Raw genomic sequence first — 9,646 nt, forward strand, 5'->3', positions numbered from 1 at the left:
CAGCAAAGTGCTCAGAAACAAACTCCCCAATGTTAATGGCTACTGAATAAGTGTGTAAGAACGGCTGCTAACATCGGCACAATCTTGGCACGTCTGCTTAGAAGTAGGTTTCCCTCGGTGTTCTGTGGGGCTTACTCTCAGGTGAGTGCGTGAGTGAAGAACGATTGCAGCCCGAGTCTGTTAGGAAACAAACCGCAGTCATAGAATCAGAATTGTAGAGGTGGGGAAGAGACCCTGAGTGAGGGTCAACTAGTCCAAACCCCTGTAATGCAGGAATCTCAACTAAATAATCCATGACAGATGGCCATCCAACCTCTGCTTAAAAACCTCCAAGGAAGGAGAGCGCACCACCTTCCAAGGGAGTCCGTTCCACTCCCGAACAGCTCTTACTGATGTTTAGTTGGAAAATCGTTTCATGTAACCCAAATCCATTGGTTCAGGTCCTACCCTCCAGAGCAGGAGAAAACAAGCATGCTCCAACTTCCATGTGGCAGCCCTTGAGATATTTGAATCATATCTCCTCACCCAAATCCCTCAACTGTTCCTCATAAGGCTTGGTTTCCAGACGCTTGATCAGCTCGGTGGCCTTCCTCCACACACATTCATTTCCTCTTTTAAAGCTTAGAAAGGCTTCGTAGAACGTTGCATCTCAAAATCCAACTTAAAGAACATCTCTATATGGATAGGCAGTTATATGGACTGGTGGACTGGAAGGAGGAACAACACACAAAACCTCCACGTTAAAAAGGCATCCACAAATACCTTCCCAAGATCAGGACAGTAAAATTACCTTTCCAAACAGGGACTGTTGGAGTACACTTTTCATGTTGACTCTATGAAGCTGAGGAAATAAATATATTGGTTTTTGTTTAGTAGTATTGGCTAGGCTTGTCCACTGGTCAAGAAAAAGAAACCCAGGCCTAGTTTGATTTAGTATCTTGAACAACAGCTTGATGAGCAAAAAGAATTCCTTTGAGTAGGCATTATCTAGTTCTGATCCTTGCAATAACCCTGTAGTTTTTTTTCCTGCCTGCTTGCCTGAGTATACTTACATAGTATATATTCTTGCTTAGTATTCTTATGCTGCGTATTGTGTAGATGGGGGAACTGAGATAGAATGGTTTGCCTAAGGCTCCCAAGTGAGTTTGTGGCACAGACAAGATTTGAACGGGGAAATTCCTGATCCATCTTTGTGTTCATCAGCATATTGGCCTAACCACACTTCAGAATGTCTTTCTAGGGGTCCTCGCAAGATGGCCAGGGAGTGACAGTGCTGCAGACCTTGCCCCCAAGCTCACGTGGCTTCCTTGCTCTCCCCCCTGCCAACATGCATGCTTTGAGCCTCTGCGGAGGAAAATCCGGCCTTGCGAGTTGGAGTTGCATTATAGCATTTATTATATAATTTAGAATATGCAATGGTCATTATTTAACTTTTTATGTGCAACTCAAAGAGCAGAAAAACATTCTTTTTCTTCAAACAAGCCTATAAAAGACACTCTGCCCCCCTTCCCACTTGACCATACAAAATAGTTGTATGTTACATCCCTCCAGGGCCTTCTGGGAAACTGTACCACCACTGCTTCCACATTGCTCACAAATGTCAGCAAAAAAAAAAAAGCAAACTACAATAGCTCACCACAGTGCAAATGTTAAGAACGAATGTTATTTTAATGAAAAAAATTGCAAAACAAATGGATTTCTTAACAAAAATTAATGATATAAAGACCAACATTGGGAGAGGGGGCATTCTTGCATGCTACTAGCACAGACTCCTCTGATTAAGGCCTGTTTCTAGTATTTGCACAATTAAGACTCTATGCATTTGATTGCAGGCATATTCTCCAAGCAAGCAAGGGCTTTGTTTTCCGTTTGTCTAGCTGGATCCTCAGCGTGATATCATTCCGTGTGGGGAAGAAGCTAATAAAAACAAGCCAACCAGCACGCCATTTGTTTTCTAGCAACTGTTGTAAATGCAGTTTTATTTGTACAGTAGAGGGACTAATACATCCAGTGTTCTATGTAATATCTAAACATGCACTCATCGTGGGACTTCATTTCCTGGAAGGCTTATATGACAACACAGAGAGAAGATTAGAGGAGGTGGAACAGGAGCTGGGCGAGTTGCTGCCCTGCAAATGCAAACCTGTGTATTGTTGCTTAACAGTAAATGCAGACAAGAAGCCTGATTGGGTTTCGTACCATGCTGCTACCACTGTCCCCAAAGAATTCCAGGAATTGTGGCATCATGAAGGGTCCTGGAAATTTCTCTGTTGGTTTGGTGAGAGCCTGTAATCTTGTCACAATTGAGGGGTGTAGGAAGTGCAGTGTTCCAAGGATCTGTAAGAGGAGGACCAGTGTTTTCTAACTTGTCCATACATGATCAGGAGCGGGAAGGTGCCAAATTATTCACAGTCAGTCTTAAAAGCAGAAAAAGGGATTGCGAGGAGCTCCGAAAGGGTTTCTTTTAACTAGAGGAGCAGGCACTAAAATGGCAAATGCAGTTCAATATCATTAGGTGATGCACACTGGGGAGGAAACGTATTCAGGTCCAAACTGATGGGTTCCAAACTGGTAGTAACTGACCAAAAGAGAGCGATCTTAGGGTCCTGGTGGATAACTGGATGGAAATGTTGACCCATGAGCAGCAGCAGAAAAAGGCAAATTCCATGTTCAGAAAAATTAGAGGGGGGAATGAAAATAAAACTGCCAACATCATAGTACACAAACCTGTGGTGCAGCCACACTGGGAATAATGTGTATATTTCTGGTCACTGCAGCATTTACCGTAGTTCTACCAATCATGGCAGAACTGGCTGGTCGAGAGGATTCCAGGCAGCTGAGAGCTGCACATTTCCTTTCCACAGAGACAACCTATTGGCGGCTATGTGAACTGCAGCATGACAACATTTTTCCTTGCAAAGCTATTACTGTATAGAGAGATGTGGAATTCGGTTGTTGAATGTCTTGGTACTCGTACGTTTCGGCCCCCAAACAATTGGAAGCCGGAAGTGAGTGTTCTGGTTTTCGACCGTTTTCTTGGAAGCCTGCGCCGTCGGAAGCCAATCGGAAGCTGCGCCTTGGTTTCCAAACGTTTCGGAAGTCGAATGGACTTCCCGAATGCATTCTGTTTGAAAACCAAAGTACGACTGTATTGTATTTCTTGTATTAATTCCTTTTTGTTAGGATGTGTAAACCACTTTGAGATTTCTGTTGAAATGCAAAGTGGTATGTGCATTAATTAAATACATAATTATTTAATGATTGTACAAAATCCAGTGGTTCAATTACAGTCCGCCATTCAGCAGACCAACAGCTTGCTTCATAGTGCTTGTTTGTGGTCCCACTTTATTCTGAGGGAGACAACATTAATCTGCTCTTGAATTAAAGATGGATTTCTTTTTCCTGATCTTTTTCCTAGTATCTAATTTAAGTTTAACCACGTTTCCACTCAGCTGCTGCTTCATACTTTTGAAAAGCTTAATATCCACTTACCAGATTTTGGAAGAGAAAACTTAGCGGTTTCTGGCTAATTGCTTCCATACTGCTAAGCCAAGTACATTCCTACTGTTAACAGAATAAACTTTCATTTCTGCAGAGCAACAAGAGAGGCAGCCCTGTTATCAATACTATAGTACTAGTCCAGATCAAGGGGATCTGGAAGTGGAAAGGCTTGTTGCAAAAAACCAAAACACAAAACCCCTTGTAAGATTAATGCTAGTTACAGCCACTTTCCTTAGCTATTCCTTTGCTTAAGGGACAGCCAAATTGACTAGACTTCATCACAATGACTTCACTGTGGACGAAGGGAAGAAAAATGACTTCAAAGAAAGACTTTAGAAAATGAAATGGTGGGACATGGTTTTGTGAGCATTGGAAGCCTGCCACTAGTTCCTGCCCCACTTTTAAAGAGTAATATACATGATAGATAGTGGCTACATGCACAACCTTTGCTTAATAGGCCTTCCTTCTTTGGTAAAGAAAATCTTTGCAAAACTGCTTCAAACATGGACTAACAGCAGGGTGCCATTTCCAATTGTACATTTCAACAATTCTGACTCTCTGTATTGTGCTAATAATGTAAAGGTGCAAAGACAAATCAATGAACAGCCCTTTCTTTTGCACATTTACTCTCAATAAAGTCCTGCTGTGTTAAATGCACCTTACTGATAGTTAAGTGTGCATAGGTTTGTGACCTCGGTGGCCTGTATTTTAACTCACATTTTTAATGCTTGGTGGGTTTGGGATGTTATAACAGGATATAATGAAGAAAGCAGTCTCAAAGTTATGCTGAGTCTAAACTGATTTGCTGTAGTGTGCTTTTTATAAAAACAAAAAAACAAAACTGGCTGGAGGACTAAGGAGATCAAATACAATTATGATCATTAGTTGGTACACATCCATGAGAAAACACATGCTCCCAAACACAGCTGGTGGGTAGGTGTTGTTAGACTGAAATTTGTTGCTGATTGTTCTTTAAAAGTCTGCGAAAGACTGAACGCACACTGTCCAAACTGCTGTCTAACAAACAAACAGAAGGAAATATTTACAGATAAGAAAAACATTTGGTTTTTTACAAAGTAACCTCTTTCAAGCAGCGATGAAAGAAAGTGATCGGATAAGCAAGGTGGGTACAAAACAATAAGCAAAGCTTCCTTACACAGACTCATTGATGGCGGCACTCTCATCTTGGTGATCTACAGATACTGTATGTGCAAAAGACAGAGTTTTACCCAAGCTTCTCCGGCTAGACTACCTGCACTGCAGATCTCCTTTGATGCCCAAGGATATATGCTGCTTGGACCACATCAGGGCCCTGAAATCATTTTCTTCCTCTCCCCTCCTTTTCTCTCCTTTTTCTTTACAACTCTCAGAGAAGGAGATGCTGCAATGAGCCCTGGAACCAGGGTTTGCATCATCGGCAAAATAATACATTCATATCGAAATGATCGAAACTTCCTGAGATATGTAAAAAGAAAGAAAGGGAGGTGGAGAAGGGGGGAAACCATTTGGTTCAGCTGCTTGTCTTCAAACTGGTTTGGCCTTCCAGAATCTGAATATGGGTAAGAGCTGAAATGTTACTTAATTGTCCCACTTACTGCCTTTGAGTCATAGAAAACTAGGAAGAATTATGTGGGGATGTGCTTGCGTACTCAGCTTGAATTTATGACACAAGAGAAAATGCATGCACAGACCTCTGCAAAGACATGTCTATGTGAATAATCTGCATTTGGGTCATGTACAGTGCAAGATGTACCTTCTGAATTTTTGGCTTGAGTCAGACAAATCTTTACCTGCTTCTGTAAAGGAATACTAAGAAGCTGTTTGTGTATGAGAGCCTCACTCTGAGTGGGTGGGTTTGATTGCTTTTATTTTTGTTTTTTTGGTCTTAGTCATTGGCATCTGGCTTTTGTATACTACTTTATTAAAGGATATCCCATGCAAGGCAAAATGGATTGGGTAAGGTTGAAAATAAAACCACCATATTAAAACCCATCCTAGGGCTTGGTTGCCCATTCCAGAAACATCGTCTGAACTCTCATTGCAGGGTTGTAATGACTCTCTGCCGCATGGGGGAACTGTCCTATGGTGCAGTTAGATCAGGCATCCCCAAACTGTGGCCCTCCAGATGTTTTGTCCTACAACTCCCATGATCCCTAGCTAACAGGACCAGTGGTCAGGGAAGATGGGAATTGTAGTCCAAAACATCAGGAGGGCCGAAGTTTGGGAATGCCTGAGTTAGATCATTTTACCCTCTGTACTTAGGAGTCTTACCTATTCTTTAGATGGCAATATGCATTACTTCAAATTGTGGCAAGCCAAACCTGCTGCATTCTGGAGGGGCCTCCTATTCAAGGCAGGGTGAATTAGCCACTTCTTTGGATTCCCAGGTAAGGGTTTGGGGGTACAGCAATACAGCAGCATGTCCCCATGTTGCCTCAGGTGGCAATACGGGACAGAATGCCTCTGCTACAACTCATTTTGTTGTGTGGGGCTCTGGACCTTAGTTCCAAAGTCCTGCTCTGACAACACCACTGGAACTGTCCCCTTCGGAAAAATATGGTGCTTGACCTGATATGATCTGAAAGTTTCATCTGTGGTGGTTCATTCACACTTACTTACACATCAGGGATGCGCTTGGCACTGTGGTCTAAAACCACAGAGCCTAGGGCTTGCCGATCAGAAGGTCGGCGGTTCGAATCCCCGCGACGGAGTGAGCTCCCGTTGCTCGGTCCCAGCTCCTGCCAACCTAGCAGTTCGAAAGCACGTCAAAGTGCGAGTCGATAAATAGGTACTGCTGCGGCAGGAAGGTAAACGGCGATTCCATGCGCTCTGGTTTCTGTCATGGTGTTCCATTGTGCCAGAAGTAGTTTAGTCATGCTGGCCACATGGCCCAGAAAGCTGTCTGTGGACGACCGCCAGTTCCCTCGGCCTGAAAGCGAGATGAGCGCCACAAACCCATAGTTGCCTTTGACTGGACTTAACCGTCCAGGGGTCCTTTACCTTTTGCCTTTACTTACACATCACACCAAGGAACATTTCTATTTGGGCTAGCCTTCAAAAATACAGGGAGAGGAGAACTACAACAAAATGGGAACACCCTGACACCTCATCGTGGCCTTTTGTCTTCTGTGTCAACTGAGCAAGTTGCCCATCTCAGGTAAGAAATTTGGGATACTGTTACAGGTCAGGGAACTGTTAGTAACTGAGCTTGCTCTGTGTTTGTATTTGAGGGACAGAAAGAGAAAGGGAGGGGCTGTGTACAGTTAAAGCACATGCAGGGGATTCTACTGTTAGGAAATGGGTCTATGGATGCATCTGATGAAGCATGCTTGTTTTGTGGACGCATTTATTGGCACAAAATGTCAGGATCCTGCTTCCCTTTCTCTGCTTCCTCCTCTAGCCTACGTACTACGGTAAATGCTGCCGTCGAATCTGTTTGAATCGCAAGCAGTTCCATCGCGAGATTAAATGTTACATTGAAGGTTGCTTTGTTTTTCTTTACACTAACTTTTCCGAATCGACACTGCTGCAGGATAAGTCAATTGCGCCGTGAGATGCTTCGTAATCTATATTAAAGTGATCAACACTGCAATCTATCATACATGTCTTCTTGGAAGTTCTATTCAATTCAGTGAGATTCGCTTCCAGATAAGTGTGTAAAAAATGTAGACGTGGAGAATGTTCCCTGTACATGTGTGGGTTCTTTCGGACCTTGGGAAAATAGGAAGCAGCCCAGACCTACTGGTCCAGTTAATTCGGTATTGTCTACACAGATGGGCACCAACTCTTGTCTGAAACCCAGCCAGCCTTACTTGAAGAGGCCAGAGTCTTAACTTGGGACCTTGGTGCATGTAAAGTACTTACTCCAACTTGTTCTTCCCTTCAATAAGATTTAGGTGCTCTGAGCTCCGTTAGTTATTGCAAGCATGGATCTGGCCATACTGTTGAGATTAGGAGTGGCCTCACAGATGTGGAAATGATGGAGCCGTTCCTTAGTTGCACCACAGAGAGGGTTTGAAGGTGAATTTTCTAGAAAAGAATGTTGTTTGGCTTGCTTGCATGAGCCATTGGGGAGGACGCTGAAATGCCTGGTTTCTATGCTCTGACCCCCATCCAATTTTGATTTAGGGGCCCGCCCACTGATTCTCTTTTCACCCCTGATCCTGAAATTATCCTATGGTATTGGCATTTCTGGGTGTCCAAAGAAATGAGTACTGATACCATTCACTCTTGACAAAATTGCTATTTTTATACCAGAAAAGAGGGGGGGGGATAAGTTGGCATAGGGCACAATATTCCACCCTTCATTTTATTTTATTTTACAATAATTTCAAGTTGCAACCCTAAACCCATTTACCAGGACACAAATCCTATTCAACTTAATGGAATTCCCTTTTGAGTAAACTTGCGTATGAGCGCATTCTTAGCCTCTCAAAAACAGTTTTGCAGCACAATCCAATGCATGTGTACTTTGACTGGACTTAACTGTCCAGGGGTCCTTTAACCCTTACCTTTTAAAAAAACAAAAACTTGGCTGTAAGTTCCATTGAGCTCAATAGATCTTACTCCCCTTGCAAGTGTGCTCAGAATTGCAGCCTTTCATTTTGTTTGTTTCTATTTTCCCATTTAATAGTTCACCCCTAGACATGATGCCTTTAATAGGAAATAATGTTACCACACGCAGTTTTATTGCACTGTCGGGGAAGGAAAAATGTATTTTCATGAAAGCGTGGTGTTCCCCCTATGGAACCCTTTCATGAGTGTGATTTGTAGATGTTTCTCCCAGTAGTACCATTTTCGAAAGGCAGTTCCAGATTGCACATCTGTGCCTTAGCAATTTTGCACTTCAGCTCCTTGAATCCATATTAGTGCCTTCCCTTGCACAGAACAAGTGGAGTCAAACGGGAGGCCAAAGGCAGCCGAATACTGATACTACATAAGGGAGATATTCATTTTTCCATTTCTTTAACAGAAGTGCTTCGTTCAGCAGGATTGAATAGTCCCAATATAGATCCATGAATAACAGCCCAGCCCTATACTTGTCTTCTCATAAGTAAGTTCACTTAAGTTCAATAGGGCTTGCTCCCAGATAACTGGGTATATGCTTGCACCCTAAGAGTCATCTAAATGTTAAAGCATGGCCAATAAAAAGATTTTAAGCTGATTAAGCACCAGTATTTTGATTAAGCACCAGTATTTTAACCAGTTCATCAATTCATTTTAAACAAACATATTTCATATTTCCTTTTTTCATTCCATATTATAAAGTACATTCCCACCCACAGGGCCTAAAGCTATAAGTGTCTACAATTAAGACTGACTTCCACTATGAAGCAACTAGCTTTTAATTAAATTGTTAAGATCAGTAGATTAACAAGCTGCATCAATCAGACTTCAGTTAATCAGTTCAATCAACTTCCAATGGGTGAATCAAGGTTCCATTGATCAGTCTACTAATTTAATCAATTAGGGCCACAAGCCTTAAGGCCACTGAACTGAGAGGATTTACTTTTGAGTAGTTGTGTCAAGGGCTGCACTGTCGGGCTCCTGACCATTTCCTTGCCTCCATCATTTATTTAAGCTTTTCTAGAATGTCTCGCCTTCATGACACAATATTAATTACTATAATTTATAATGGAAATGCAAAGCACATAAAACAACTCCTGAATGCTATAGAACCATAATAGTCCTATTTTGCAGATGGGAACTGAGGCCAAGAGATCCTAGACAGAACCTTTTGCTGAGGTGATATACATACATACATACATACATACATACATACATGCATACATACATACATACATACATACATACATACATACATACATACAATATTTTTTATTAAAGATTTCTTAGTTTGCAAAAATACATGGATTTTTTTTTCAAGTTGCCAAATTGCGCTGAGTTGATATTTGAAGTGGGGCCTTACACTCGGCTAGCATATCGCAAGACCTCTCACAACAAAATCTGAAAGGTAAATCATTTACAGACGAGGGCCTTTCTTGAGAGCTCACCAGCATCGGGAGAGAGCTCCGTTGAGAGAGAACTGAGCACCTCAAGGCTAAACTTGGCCTTTTTTGTGACCCCCACCCCACCCCTTACCTAATAGATCAGGAGTCTGTGGAATGCAATTACCGGAGATTTC

This window comes from Zootoca vivipara, chromosome 4, assembly GCF_965207765.1.
Source record: "Zootoca vivipara chromosome 4, rZooViv2.hap1.1, whole genome shotgun sequence".
NCBI classification, from domain to species: Eukaryota; Metazoa; Chordata; class Lepidosauria; order Squamata; family Lacertidae; genus Zootoca; species Zootoca vivipara.